This window comes from Scyliorhinus torazame, chromosome 13, assembly GCF_047496885.1.
Source record: "Scyliorhinus torazame isolate Kashiwa2021f chromosome 13, sScyTor2.1, whole genome shotgun sequence".
NCBI classification, from domain to species: domain Eukaryota; kingdom Metazoa; phylum Chordata; class Chondrichthyes; order Carcharhiniformes; family Scyliorhinidae; genus Scyliorhinus; species Scyliorhinus torazame.
In genome coordinates, this window is record NC_092719.1 from 147,237,930 (window position 1) to 147,252,602 (window position 14,673).

The 14,673-nt window shown below is 42.5% G+C and overlaps 1 protein-coding gene across 18 annotated transcripts in view; it reads left to right on the top strand.

Annotated features, from left to right (window-relative positions):
* The window catches only part of foxp1b (forkhead box P1b), a 739,458-nt gene that overhangs the window by 333,136 nt on the left and 391,649 nt on the right, over window positions 1–14,673 (top strand). The window lies entirely within an intron of this gene.

Below are 14,673 nucleotides of genomic sequence, written 5' to 3' on the forward strand. Positions count from 1 at the left end.
ATTGACAAATGATACATCGACAAACAGTGATTGGTTACAGTGCGGAACAAGGGGCCAAACAAAGCAAATACATGAGCGAGAGCAGCATAGGGCGTCGTGAATAGTGTTCTTACAGGGAACAGATCAGTCCGAGGAGGAGTCGTTGAGGAGTCTTGTAGCTGTGGGGAGGGAGCTGTTCCTATGTCTGGATGTGCGGGTCTTCAGACTTGTGTACCTTCTGCCTGATGGAAGGGTCTGGAATAAGGCAATGCCTGGGTGGAAGTGGTCTCTGACAATGCTGCCTTCCTTTCTGAGGCAGCGGGAGGTGTATACAGAATTAATTTGGGGGTGGCAAGTTAGTGTGATGCGTTGGGCTGAGTTCACCACACTCTGCAGTTTCTTGTGATCTTGGACCAAGCAGTTACCATGCTAGGCTGTGATGCAGGCCCGATAGCATGCTCTCTATCTACAAGATGTACCGAAGCTACTGGCAAAGGCCACATTTATTGCTCACCTCTAATTGTCCTTGAGTAAGTGATGGTGAGCCACCATCTTGAACAGTTGCAGTCAATATCGTTGACTTATACAGCACAGTTGGAGACCATTCGGCCCATTGTGCCTGTGCCAGCTCTTTCCAAGGCAATCTAATTTCTCACTTTCACTTTCTCTTACCCCATTGGCCTATAGCTTTCTCCTTCTCAAAATATCCAGTTTCCTGTTGAATGTTATCACCTAGATTCGGCAGGTACTGAGCTCAGTCAGTGTAGCTGCACTTGGATTACTGACAAGGAAAAGCATCCAGCTGGGTGTCCACCTTGAAGCCCATTAAGTGTCACTAATGCCTCTTCAGGCCTCAACCTACCCATGGATAATGTTGCCAGAGACCTCATAATGAAGTGAAGCACTCAACCCTATTGTGCTTCAATGTTAGGGGATCACATTAAACCTTCACCCAATATAATCCACTTGATATTCCCACAAGACCCAAGATATTGACTGTAAGCCACTCACCATTCCAGCCTATTCCCCATCTATTGCTGCTCAATTACAGTACGATATGACACCTTTGGGATTGTCCACTTGTGCCCAGTGCAAGCTCTTCACCTAATCTTTGCCTTTCTGTGAATTCTTTTACATTCTTCCTTCTCAATCGCTATTTTTCTCTTTCACTCAGACTCTTCCCTTAGCTGACTTAACCCACACAGTATCCAAGAATTCAGGACTGGTTGATTAGAAATACCAATATTGATTGACAAAGAAAACTTGAAAAATGTTAATAAGTGGATTCAGTTTCCAGGATTCGAGTCTTTCAACAACGGATCTTACTGTTATTCACTCTCTAGTGTCAGCACGTAAACAGCACTGTTGGGAAGGGAGTTCCAGACTTTTCATCCAGCGTTAAAGAAGCAACAGTGATGTATTTCCAAGTCAGAATGGTGTGTAACTTGAGGGGAACTTGCAGTGGAGTTTGTTTTACCCTTGTTCTTCTAGGCGGTAGAGTTTGTGGACACGATTCAGCAGACTTGAACAGCGCGTTTACAGGGTATTTCTTGGTGGCTGCAGCGCCGAGAAACATCCCGCTATCCAACAGCACTTGCTGTTTTGTTTGGTCACGGTGAGTTTCTCCCCACCAAGGCTTGGATGGATTAGAAAGGCTTCTTGCAGATTGGGGGGCCATTTTGACCGGTGGCCCTGATGTTTCTCTTCCCCCCCTCCCACCCTCCCCTTTCAGGACCCCCACCCCCCTGCTCTTTTGACTCCCTCTTCCCCCAACCTTGGGGAGGCACCCAGGAAACCCTCTTCACGTCCCTCTACTTGGCAGTACTAAACAGCGCGCTGGCGAGGTCTCCCAGGTATGGTGGTTGAGCCCCAGGCACCCTGTGAATACAACACCTGAGTGACTCATTTAGGTGCTCTGATATTAATTGGCGCAGAACCAGATTTGGGACATGCGTGTGATTTATCCATTGCACCCAGATCTGCGCCAAGCGTAAAGGGGCCGCTGATTCGCCCCCTGGGGGTTTGATAGATACTGTCAAAGGAGCTTTGGCGAATTGCTGCAATATATCTTGTAGAAGTACACAAGAATGCCGCTTTGTACTGGTGGTAAAGGGAGTGAAACTTTTAAGGTGGGGTGCCGATCAAATTGCCTGCTTTGTCCAGAGTGGTGTAAAGCTTCTTGACTTTTATTGAAAGTGAAGACTATTTTATCACATTCCTGACATGTTCCCTGTAGATGGTGGGGAGAGTGAGGTGGTGAGTTTCTTGTAGTATAAAGGTCTGGCACATAAAAGATTAACATGGGACTGAGTATAATACTGCCATTGCAGTGATGTGAGAGAACACATGACCTCTGCTTCTAGCTTGGACCTTTATTGGACCTATGTATAAATACTGTTGAACAGCCCAAGACTATAATTACTTTAATGGATCTCCTGAACTATGCTCAACATCTTACAACATAATAACAGTGAATGGGAACTCAAAACTTTGCAGAGACTGCAGAAGAAAATTAAAATCCTGGAAAATTGAAAGAAATATCAAAGAAGCATACTGACCTGAAGAGTAGCTCAAGAAATGAAGGCATAGAAGGAAATTGCTGGAGCAAAGTTTCAAAGAAAGGCTTGGAAACTGAAGGCAGAAATTCATTCATCGTTCCAACAGAAGCATTGAATCACATGAAAGTCTAGCTTCAATACCCAGGGTATGCAGAGTCAGCAGACCTTCTGCACTGTAAATTCTATGATAATCTATGATAACCTAGCAGGGATGAGCTAGAAATATAAAATTCCTGGACAAGACACATCCTTGGAAAAATAGTTAAATACAGCAGTGGTCAGAAATTGTCATTTAAAACGCAGTCTGAGAAACTCTATTCTTGAGTCAGCGCCTGAACAAATCTGGCCAAGCTCACTCAGAACAAACAAAATTATTAATTAGTTAAAGATTAATCATGACTGAGTAAGCAACTTTAAAAAGCCGAGATTTGACACTTCCAAGACCCAGGAACTTGGCGTTAAAGCAACCAGTCGATCCAGGCAGCCATTTTCAGTCAATTAAAAACTTAAAATGTTAAATGCCATTACTGTGGGAGCCTGTCAAAACTCGTAAGTGTGGAAAAACCCTTTGTGCAGAAGCACCATCTTGGATTTTCAGAAACCTCTTAAAGTTGACCTACAATTTAAAGATGTTAACCATGGATCATAAATCCATTCTTCCAGATCAATTTGAACTTGTCCAAGGCCCAGATCCATCGCAAAATTGGGAACTTTGGAGAAAGAGATTCCGTAGGTACATGATTGCTTCAAGTCTGGATAAAAAGGCAGAAACTGAACTAGTTAACACACTGCTTTATTTGGTAGGCCCGATAGTCAACAACATCGTCAGCAAATCTGATGATATTTTAAAATCATTCAATGATTATTTTAACTTCAGAAATAACAAAATCCTTGAAAGGACTCAATTTAATAAGTGTGTCCAGCAGCCAGGAGAACCTGTTAACTTATTCATTAATGAGCTGTACAGAATGGCTGAAGATGTGAGGTGACCTGAAGTCTGAGCAAATTGGGGATAGTATAGTTGTTGGAGTGGTGGACGACACACTCTCCGACATTTCAAGTGAAGGAAGATTCAAGACTATCATCCAGATAGTCAATCTGAAATCTATTTCCAGCACACATCCACACTTAAGGTGAGAAAGAACACCATGGTACTGTCCAGTTAGTGAAACAGCACAGGCACAGGGCGACTCTGGGCCAAGGAAAGCAGAAGAGTGGTTATGACAGTACTCTAGAGCAAAGTTCCCCCACAGGTTTGTTCAGCGTCTGACAATTTCAGCTCTGTGCTTTCAAAGTAACCAAATAGGACACCGCTGGAGACTGTTCAAAGCCAAAATATCAAAACGCAAGAAGATCCCAAGAGAATGCACATTGTCACGACAGCACACCAGGGGGATACATAGCCATGCTTCTTGGATTAGGTCAAATATCCTGGATTTTTATTCTGGAATATAGACATCTCAGTTAATGAACATCTCACACGTTCTCTCGGGGAACATCTTACAGGTAGATGGGTTAAAGGGATATAGCGAACAGGTAGGGACGTAGATTTGAGACCAGAAAGAGATCAGCCATAACCTGATTGAATGGCGAAGCAGGCTCAAGCGGCTGTATTGCCTTCTCCTCCTAGTTCCTATGTTCACAAATCTTTAAGTTGAACACCGGAGCCAGTTATGGTCCTTTTGGACAAAGAACCATGGCTGAGAGACCATGGCTACGAACAACAGACAGACCACTTTATGGTCCCAGAGTAATCTGACTTCTGATCATAGGCTTAATTCTGCAACCATTAAGGAATGGCAGCAAGAAAATCTGCGTGCTGGTGTATGTCCTCCCTAACCAGTCTTTTTTTCGTGGGCATTATGCTTGTGTAGCCCCGATTCTCCTCAAAACAACAGAAAATGCCAAGACATCCACTGTTGTAAAGAACTGCAAGTTACCAAGCGCTCCAACAAAAAAAAAAATATTTTGACTGAGGCTTCAGCTCTGAATTGCCCGCTCCCTTTGCAGAGCAGGTTGTCCATTTCTGTTACAGATGCCAGAAGCCCCTCATTGGTCAAACCAGCCAACCACTCAGATGGTTACCATGACACCTTGAGTAGTTGACAGTCAAGAGGAACCAGCACCGAGAAGAACCTCAGCCTCTGGCTCCAAGGCCAGTCAGAGAATTAAACCCTGAGGCCACAGAGCAGATGCTGCAATCCCCAGCCATCGTGATAGTGCCACAAGTGATTCTGGAGTAGCTGCTATCCATTGACAACAGCACATCACACAGCCAATCGCAAAGGTCAGCTTACTACCAAGTCTCATACTCACAACAGGAAGAGTTGTTTTCCATCCCAGCAAGTGTTGCAGCAAGCCACACTAAGGAGGAAGAAAAAAAGCACTATAGAGATGAGCCCAAAGTTTGTCCGTCTGGTGAAGAGCAGGTTAAACCAACAGTCATCTATCAGTACAATAGAAGAATTGGGAAAGGGCGATTCAATGACAAAGAACGGAAAAAGAGGGTGAAATGACACCCAGATGCCTGAATAACCTCCGATTCAACAATGTTTATCTGCCGCAACAGAGTCCACCAATCCTCCGACAGGAGTGAGAATAGGTTGAGGAAGAATTACAAGACTTCCAGACTGCCTGAATCTATGAACTCAGAGAGACTTGAAAGGGGGTGATGGGGTAGTAGTAATTATGTAAATGCATGGAGTAAACTGGGACAACTTGTAAATACATTGGATACATTCTTTTAATAATAATAATAATAATAATCTTTATTGTCACAAGTAGGCTTACATTAACACTGCAATGAAGTTACTGTGAAAATCTCCTAGTCGGGGAGGTGTAGCATAAGGGCCTGGCACATGTGGGACTGAGTACAGTATTGTCCACACAGTGATGCAAGAGAACACATGATCCGCACCTTGGAATCAATGTAGTATTGGACAGAGCTGAGTGCAGAAGCAAGTATGGAGACAGCTTCTAGTTTGGGCCTTTCTTTACCTCTGTATAGAGTTTCTAATGGTCAATAAATACTTAATCATGAACCTCCTTTGTCTATCTGACAACATTACTGCAGAATTCTCGGCCGCTATCTTGGTTTTGTAGCCACAATATTTATATGGCTGGTTCAGTTAAGTTTCTGATCAATTGCACCCCCCACCTACACCGCCCCACTCCTAACATGCCGATAGTGGGTGTGATGAATGTCGGAATTTCAAATGTATGTATATTGTATTATAAGTATTTGGTGATGGGTTAAAAGCATGGGTTAGAGTGTGTTTGACTGTTGTAGACATGTTTTAAAAGAAATCCCAGTTTGAAAGGCATGTATATTTTAGGAGCTGGGGTGCAATTAGCCATCGTAAATAGCTTGGGCTAAAGCAATTTTGTTTTGATTAAGGGATTTCCCGGAGAGTTAATTAGTTTTCAGCTTGGTGAGATGATGTCATTGCTGGGTGGAGCTAAAGCATCAGGCTTTTTGAGAAAGCAATTTCAGTTCAGTTCTATTCTGGATAAAACTGGGACCAGAAGTCAGTGTTTGCTCTTTTAAATTTAATTAAATGAGATTAACAGTCTTTAAAGCTGTACAGACTTGCCTGAGGACAAGGGGGAGCTGAAACAAGACTGTTGAAACAGTTTTTAAAGACAGTCAGAATTTCTGCATGGGTCTGAATATCTCTGTAAAACTAGTATTTATCTGTGCCATTGATATTTAAGGTGGATTGAGAGCTGAGATGGTTTATTTTCTTGTTGTTTAAGTCAGAATAAAGATTGCAATTAAGGGTATTGTATTCACTGTATTGAGTAGTATTGTTTAAGGGTAATTGTAAGCTATTTTCTGGGGTTATGTTAAAGATTTTAATACTGTGTTAGTAATAAAGTTTCTTTTAATATACCATATTCCTATTTCTTTGTGCAATCACCTCTGGAGTGAAATATCCTTTCCTCACAGTCTTACAAAATTAAAATACATTTTGGGGTTTCTGTCCAGCATTCTAGTCACTTTTGGGATCTGGTCTGGGATCGTAATATGGGATACTCCGCAATGGTAATGTTATTGAATGCCAAGGGGAGATCATTAGATTCCTCTCTGTGAGATGTTTATTTCTGTTACAATTTAGAAAGCCACTTGTGAAGGATGGAACTGAAGCCAATCTTTACACTTTTATAAGCATGTAGTTACATATTACAAGCATTCACCTACTAATACAACAGCCATGGCTTCTTATTAGGGCACAACTGAATCTCCAATTAATGTCACCATCTGCATGTTATTAAACACACTTCACTCTTGCCTGGTACTCCTGTGACACAAATGTTCCTTGCCACTTATTAGTCTAATTCTGACTGGTGTCCAGGTCTTTTTGCATGCAGGCATGGCTGCTTTGTTATTTGAGGATTTGTGAATGGAACTGTAGATCAGTTAGTATCCTGACTGCTGACATTATGACAGAGGGAAGGTCATTGATGAAGTCGTTGAAGATGAATCTGGTACATCATAATTGAAGGTTCTTTTATTTTTCTGCTTCCGTAGATAGTTCAGGCAGTGCCCTATTGGGCCCCCCTCCACGAACAACCCGACTCCCTCCCTCCCCACCACCCTCCTTTCCCCTCTCTCCCCACCACCCCCTTCCTTTCCCTTTTGTTGGTACAGAGGTGAGGGTATCTGGTCTCCAATGCAAAGTTTAGTGCTTGTAGCGTTTGTTTTTTTCAGTACAACTGTGCTGCGAACTGTTTTAATATCCTACCCCACTCCCCGTACATCAGTACTGAGGGGAGGGTACCCTGTTTCTCCAACACAAAATTAGTGTTTGTACGTTTGGCCTTGTATATATATTTTTTTCTATTTAATAAAAAGATATGCATGGGCCCAAGACACATGCTTAAGGAACTCCTGCAGTGAAGTCCTGGGGCTGAGATGATTGGCCTTCAACAGCGACAGCCATTTTCCTTCGTACTATGTATGACTCCAGCCTGGAGGGACTTCTCCCTTAATTCTGATTGACTTCAATTTTACTACGGCTCCTTAATGACACACTCCGTCAAATGCTGCCTTGATGTCACCTTTGGAATTTTGCTCTTTTGTCCATATTTGGACTAAGGCTGTAATGAGGTTTGGATCTGAGTGATCCTGACAGAACTCAAACTGAGCAAATGTGAGCAGGTTACTGTGAGTAAGTACCAGTTAATAGCAATTTGCTTATGATTTCAGAGTAGTCTGCAGGAGAGGTTACGATTTTCTGAGTCGTGGTCATTCTGCCAGTGGCAATTTAAAGTGTTGGTTGCCCTCAGAGCCCTCTTGGACTTCATAGGGGTACATAGCACACGTTAGCCAGTCAGTTGCTAATAGAAGGCAACAAATTTCCCACCAATGATGTGCATCTGATGCTGCCTTGAGGTCAGAGGCCTCGATGTACAAGAGGAACTTTTGCTTGAAGATTTTCCAGTTGGCGCCGAGGTTGCCTGAGTTGCGGAGGAGGCTGGATGTTTTGCATTTCGCTGGATGGCTGCTTGCTGGTCGATGCTGATTCACTCGAGGTAGGTCCGTCAAGATCAATATCACTCTGGTACCATGATGTGTTAGGCAGGTTGGTTCGATGTGGACTGCACTCGATGCAGGGAAGTTAGAGACAGACGTCTAACACAGGAGACGATCCAACACTGTTTTATTCAACTAGATGAACTGCTTTACATATTCAGCTGTGGGTTGACACTATACTGATCTGACTAGTGACCTTGTAGTAGCCTGACCAGACTTACTAGCTACCGCTTGGTGTTTGTGCTTGCTAGCTCGTGGACTCTGACTGTCTCAGTAGCTGAGTCCCGAGAGAGTGGGGAACCTAGTGCCCTCTGGCTTTATAGTGGTAGTGTTCTGTCTGGTGATTGGCTGTTCTGTGTTGTATGCTTACTGGTCATCCTATGTGTCAATCACTGCCTGTCTGCATCTCATTATATACATGAGTGGATATTATGACAATCAACAGAACAGAGCAATGAGATTTGCAGGAACTGCTGGGTTTCCAAAAGTCCTACCTGCTATTCACAGCACTCATTGAATTTTAGGTAGTGCCACCTGAGTTAAGAGCATTTATGATTGTGAAGGATTGCCCACGCTCTGTGCACCTGGCATGTGACCTATGTCTACAAATTATGTAGATGTGTGTATGGTACCCTGGTGGTAGCCATGATGCATTCATTCTGTATTAGTCCGCATCTCCACACTTTTTAAATCCAGAGCAGCAGATCTATAGGTGTTTATTATTCTTGAGTTCCCTGTCTGAAGGCATGTCCGACCCACAGTGCCATGACCGACATTTTGGGTAGCGCAAGGAGACAGGACCTCAACCCACCCCAGCCACAACAGGTGTCAAACCTTGTACTGTTGTTGGTACCGGCCTGATCCACACTGTCATATAGGTGATTCGGGGAGAAAACATGAATGTGATCGTTGTGGTTAACAATGTCTGCGTGGTACTTATGAACTGCAGTGAAAAGGTGAAGCCATGAGAATTTTTGTGGTTTGGGGTCAGTAATGGAACAAGCTGTTTCTATGCTGAAACAGCAATACAGGAGCCTGGATAAATATTGGACTTTCATAGTGAAGAAGACCTGCTTCTGTTCCTGCACTTGGATTCCCACTGCTACTTTGGAATACTCCATTTCAACATGTTTCAAATTCTGCAAGCAAGTGGGGAAGTGGTAATACATGTTCTTCTGGGGACACTCAACTTACGTTAGATACTAATATATCAAAGTGATTTGACATGTCTTCAATGTTACAGATCACCGGTGGAAATCCTGTTCTGCATCACCTGTTGGTGATCTTAATGCCTGGGAAAACTCTCAGAATCATAGAATCCCGACAGTGCAGAAGGAAGCCATTTGGTCCTCCGAAAGAGCACCCTACCTAGGCCCAATCCCCCAATTTACTCCCTAATCCCACCTAGGGACATTTAGCATGGTAGCACAGTGGTTAACACTTGCTTCACAGCACCAGGGCCCCAGGTTCAATTCCCGGCTTGGGTTACTGTCTGTGCGGAGTCTGCACATTCTCCCCCGTGTCGCTGTGGGTTTTCTCTGGGTGCTGTCCCGAAAGACGTGCTTGTTAGGTGAATTTGACATTCTGAATTCTCCCTCTGTGTACCCAAATGGGCACAGTAACCTCATTGCAGTGTTAATGTAAGCCTACTTGTGACACTAATAAAGATTATTATTAATATGGCCACTCCACCTAACTTGCACATCTCTGGACTGTGGGAGGAAACTCGAGCCCCCGGAGGAAAACTATGCAGACACGGGAAGAATGTGCACACTCCACACAAACAATCACCTGAGGTCGGAAGCGAACTTGGGTCTCTGGCACTGTGAGGCAGCAGTGCCACTGTGTCAATGTGTCGCCCCCCTAAATCAGCTTGGCTTTTTGTAAAAATGAGCAGGTGGCCATGAAAATTGTTCTGCCTAACGACTTCCTGGGGGAAAATGTACCCCAATTTGTCTAGCTGCCATTTTATAATACCATTTATGATCTCCGGACTTTCCAAAACACTTTGCAGCTAATTAAGTACGTTTGCAGTGCAATTACTGTGGTAATGTAGGAAATGTAGCAGTCAATCTGCACACAGCAACACCGTGTGCTGTGGGGCACATGTAGCCAGCAGTCACCACAACAAAGGTCTGAAGTCTGACTGGGGCTGGATACCAAAATTGGGCGGGGGGGGGCGGCTGGGATGTGTATGTGGCCTGCCAAAGACAAATGGGGTCATTGTAGAAGGAGGTAGGATGAATGGTCATGATGGCAGGCAGAGGGGCAAAGAGGTGGATGAGGAAGACAGAGGGGAGGGAAGCTTGACTCCAACAAACCAAATGCAAAGCTCTAAAAGAAGGGTGTCAAAGGGATGGAACATCATTTACTGGAAGGTCAAGACTCCAGAGCTGGGGTGAGCCCAAGTTGGGAAAGGGTGCCTCGCAGGTGATTGAACGAGGGAGGGTGTTTGAAACGAAAAACAGAATTCTTCTTCTGGGCCGTCAAGGTGGCACAGTGATTAGCATTGCTGCCTCACAGTGCCAGGGATCCTGGTTCAATTCCAGCCTTGGGTGACTGTGTGGAGTTTGCACGCTCTCCCTGTGTCTGTGTGGGTTTCCTCCAGGTGCTTTGGTTTCCTCTCATAGTCCAAAGATACACAGGTTAGGTGTATTGGCCATGCTAAATTAGTCTTTAGTGTCCAAAGTGTGGGTGGGGTTACGGGGATAGGGTGGGGAAATGGGCCTGTGCAGGGTGCTCTTTCAGAGGATCAGTGCACACGACGGGCCAAACGGACTCCTTCTGCATTATATGGATTCTGTGATTCTTGACGCTGCCAGCCCTTCCCTTGGGTTGCTGACACCCTGCAAGGTCTGGTGAATACAGGTGGACTGGAGAGAATGATACAAGTGTGCTGGACTGTATTTAAATATGCTGCTGGGACCTTCGAACCCGTCAGGTAGACAAATCAGTTGCTCCCCCACCAGTAGAGTCGGAAGGAAACTGGTTCATGAATAATTAATGAGGTTCCAAGTGCAGAACATGGCACGGGTTCTGGTCCTTCACTGCACTTACTCTCAGAATGGGAAAATTCCACCCTCTGTTTATCAAAAAAGTTCACTTTAAACATTATTTAAAATATATTTTTATGTTGAGGAGTATAGTGTGACATATAGTTGGTGGGATTTATTTTGTATGATTATGGTGTCTGAAAATTTAAACGTTATGCTGTGCAACATTTGAGTACCGCAGGGATGGGGAATCTTCAAAATCTGATAATGTGAACACCCCCAAAGCCTAAATATGTTAACTGCAAGAAGGGTTACGTATGGAGAACTGCACAAAAGTTATCCACATAAATGAGTTTTGCATCTCAAATTGGTAGCAGATAGAAGAACATTGATGAGGTCGGAGTGTCAAGGAAATCATTTAATTATATATTTTTGACAAACAGATTTTGGACAATAATTCATAATGTGGAACTTGAAGAGAAAACGTTATCTTGAAGAACAGTTGTAAGCTGTATCTATTTTCCTCAAATCCACCCTCATTGTGATGCTTCAAGATTGCTCAAGTGTTACAATGCTTTGAACTACACATGCTCAGAAAAACCATTTCCCACATGTTGACATTTGATGAAATTATTCAGTTTTGCCCGGAGCACAACGCTCTCTGTGAGTGTGTTTATTTCAAACCGGTTTAAATGCACACTTAAATCATATTTGTGTCAGACAACTTTTTAAAATTCCATATTAAAAAGAATAATTTCCCCTGTAATCCTTCATGTTCTCTGGTTGTGCCGTCCATATTAGGGCTGGAGAAAGCACATGTGAACTAAAACAAAGGGGAATTGAAAAAGACACCCAAATGAAAGGCATATAGCAAGTTTCTGTGTGGTTAGCAATGGATGGATAAAGCCACACTGCTGATAGAAATGATTCTTCCTTGTGAGTAAATATAACCTTTTGTAAACAACTTGGCCTGGTCTCTCACTGGGCTGATTTCATGGTGGGCAGCAGCTGATATATGTTAATAATACAAAAAAAATTCACCACTTGTATAAATGTCAGTGGATGAAAGAAGACTGAATAGTTGTTTGTCTTAAGTTCTTCCCACTGTTTACTCAAGCCACAATGCAGTGCCTCGACCTTGATTCCTTAAGAATGGCCCCTTTCTCCTCCTCAATCTGTTTACATTGACTTGGCTGAGTGTCACCTCCAAAATCTGTTGATTATTCCACCTGGTTAATGTTAAATTGGTCTTGCAAGATGATGTGTTTGTTCATGAACTCAAATGCAGGCACGTTGTTTACTGTAGCTATGGCAGCAATCAGTTATTAAACAAATATACCTCTGTTTACGGGTGTGAGCAGCAGTTTATCCTGTATGGTTGAACAAAATTTAGTGCTGTGTTATGATAAAGAAGAAGGGAACTTGTCCATGGAATGCAGCTCAAGCAGACTTGGGTTTGCTTTTCTTATCGGAGTCTTGAGTGAAGGAGCTAGCAGATTAGCAAGCTGTTTAGTTCTCCACTAGATTTCCTTAAAGTGGAATGGTATCTATGCAATTGTTTGCTTTCTTTTCCTCCCCCCGCCAACAATAAGAGACAAAGAAGTATGGGCGTACTGGGTGCATGAGATGGACAGAAAGTTATTTTGTCCAACAAATGCTGACTTAATCTGCACAGAGAGGTGCAGTGTTGTGGAGCAAGTGTGAGAAAGGTAGTTGCAGATGACCATATGCTTAGTTTGTTTCTCATGGTGTTTGGTAAACAGGTTAGAAACCTTTACAAGGACTGTTTGTGTTATTGTTCTGAATATTGTTGTTGTTTCAGGATATTTGTTGTGCATTTAAACCTGACAGAACCTGTTAACATTGCCAACAGAATGCTAGGACAGTTCAAAGATAAAGGAAAAAAAACAACAGGCATTGTGACCTTGACAAATCATATGGTTTTGAGAGGCAGGCCCTTTCCCCCCATTAATTAATGCAGTTTTGCTCTAGATGAGTATTCAAAGAAAACCACATATTTTTTATCTTCAATAACGCTGAAACTCACATTATGCATTGGAAATGATAAAACATTTATCATTTTCACCAACAGGTAATATACATAATTTATGCTGTTTTAGTGCTACCCTTTTTTGATATTCATGATGGATAACACTTAAGATTTCTTCTCGATATTGCAGCATGGTATTACACTACAGTAAAATTAATGAGAAGGTAGATTTATGAGTTTCATTTGTTTGTCGATTCAAAAATTAATTGAGTGTTAATTTTAGCTGTTCCTCATCAGAATAGGTACTTAGCATTTGGGCATTATTCTGCATTCATTGTGGGCTACCTTCAGTTTATTGTGGGTCAGTAGTTTTGCATACATTGAAATAGCCTTTAGGCTCATTCTCTTGATTACTTTTTAGCTACTGCGCATTAGAAAATTTACTCCTCTTGTAATTGTGAAAATTCATTATGGGGCGACCGTGCATGCGTAATATAGTGGAATGGTACGTTAGTATTTTAAACTGCATTATAGGCACATTGTGTTTGGATAATTATGTTTTCAGTTTACAGATTTGGTAACATTCTTTACTGTTAAGCATTTTCTGTCTCACGTCATTTGAAATTGTTTTAATTTGGAATCTTTGTCAGTCGGCTTTTATTAGTCCCATTCTGGTTCCAGTGACTGAGCTTCCCACAGGAGTAAGCATGTGATATTATAAATCTGTGTTTAGCTCAATTTTCACTTCCTTTGATGATTAGGCAGAGTGTTTTAAGGGCATTTTTTCTGCTTCATATAAATAATTGATCAGTTAAGTTAATTCATTTCAGCCTGACTTGGTCAACCTTCATTAACTGTCCTGGAATAAAGCCTCTCTTCTTGTTCGCTGAACAACTTTCCCAAAAAGGTTAACTCATCAAAGTACAAGTTATTGTTGGGTTTGATCACACAAGTACATCACTATCAAGGTGTGAAATGAATTAAAAGCCTGCCAATTGCCAAAGGCAAACCAAAGTTAAGTAGGCGGTACTTTTTTTGTCAGACTGATTAGGTTTTATTTCTTAACTATCAGAAAAATTAAACCCATGTAACCTAGGGCATGTTTTTCATACCCAGTCAATTATCTACAGTACTTCAGAATATACTGATCCAGCAAAAGCTAGTTCTTCGTAACAGTTGTTCTATAGTTTAACCAAATTTAAAGCTGCAGCACCCATCCTGTATATGTTTGAACACCTTTCTGAGTCGCCCAGCATTACAGTTGTTTAATCCAAATACCTTATTACTGTTACGCTCATCAAATTAATTTTCAGTAAAGATTAATGGCTATTCGTGGCACAGTCTGGGAAGCATGCGATTAATCCAGCTAAACAGATGACTATTTCAACATCGGAAGACATGATGGTTGACAACATTGTTTGCAGACTGAAGATGCAACCTCAAATGGATCAATACCTTGCCCCCCCCACCCAATGTTTCACCCTTTTTTCTTTGTTCCTTGAAGGTCCTGACTCCCAGCTAGAATGTAGTTACACAGATATCATTTGATTGGAGAGTGGAGGGAGGGGGGGGGGTGCCTGGGGAGATCACATCAGAATTTGAACCAGTCCGTACAGA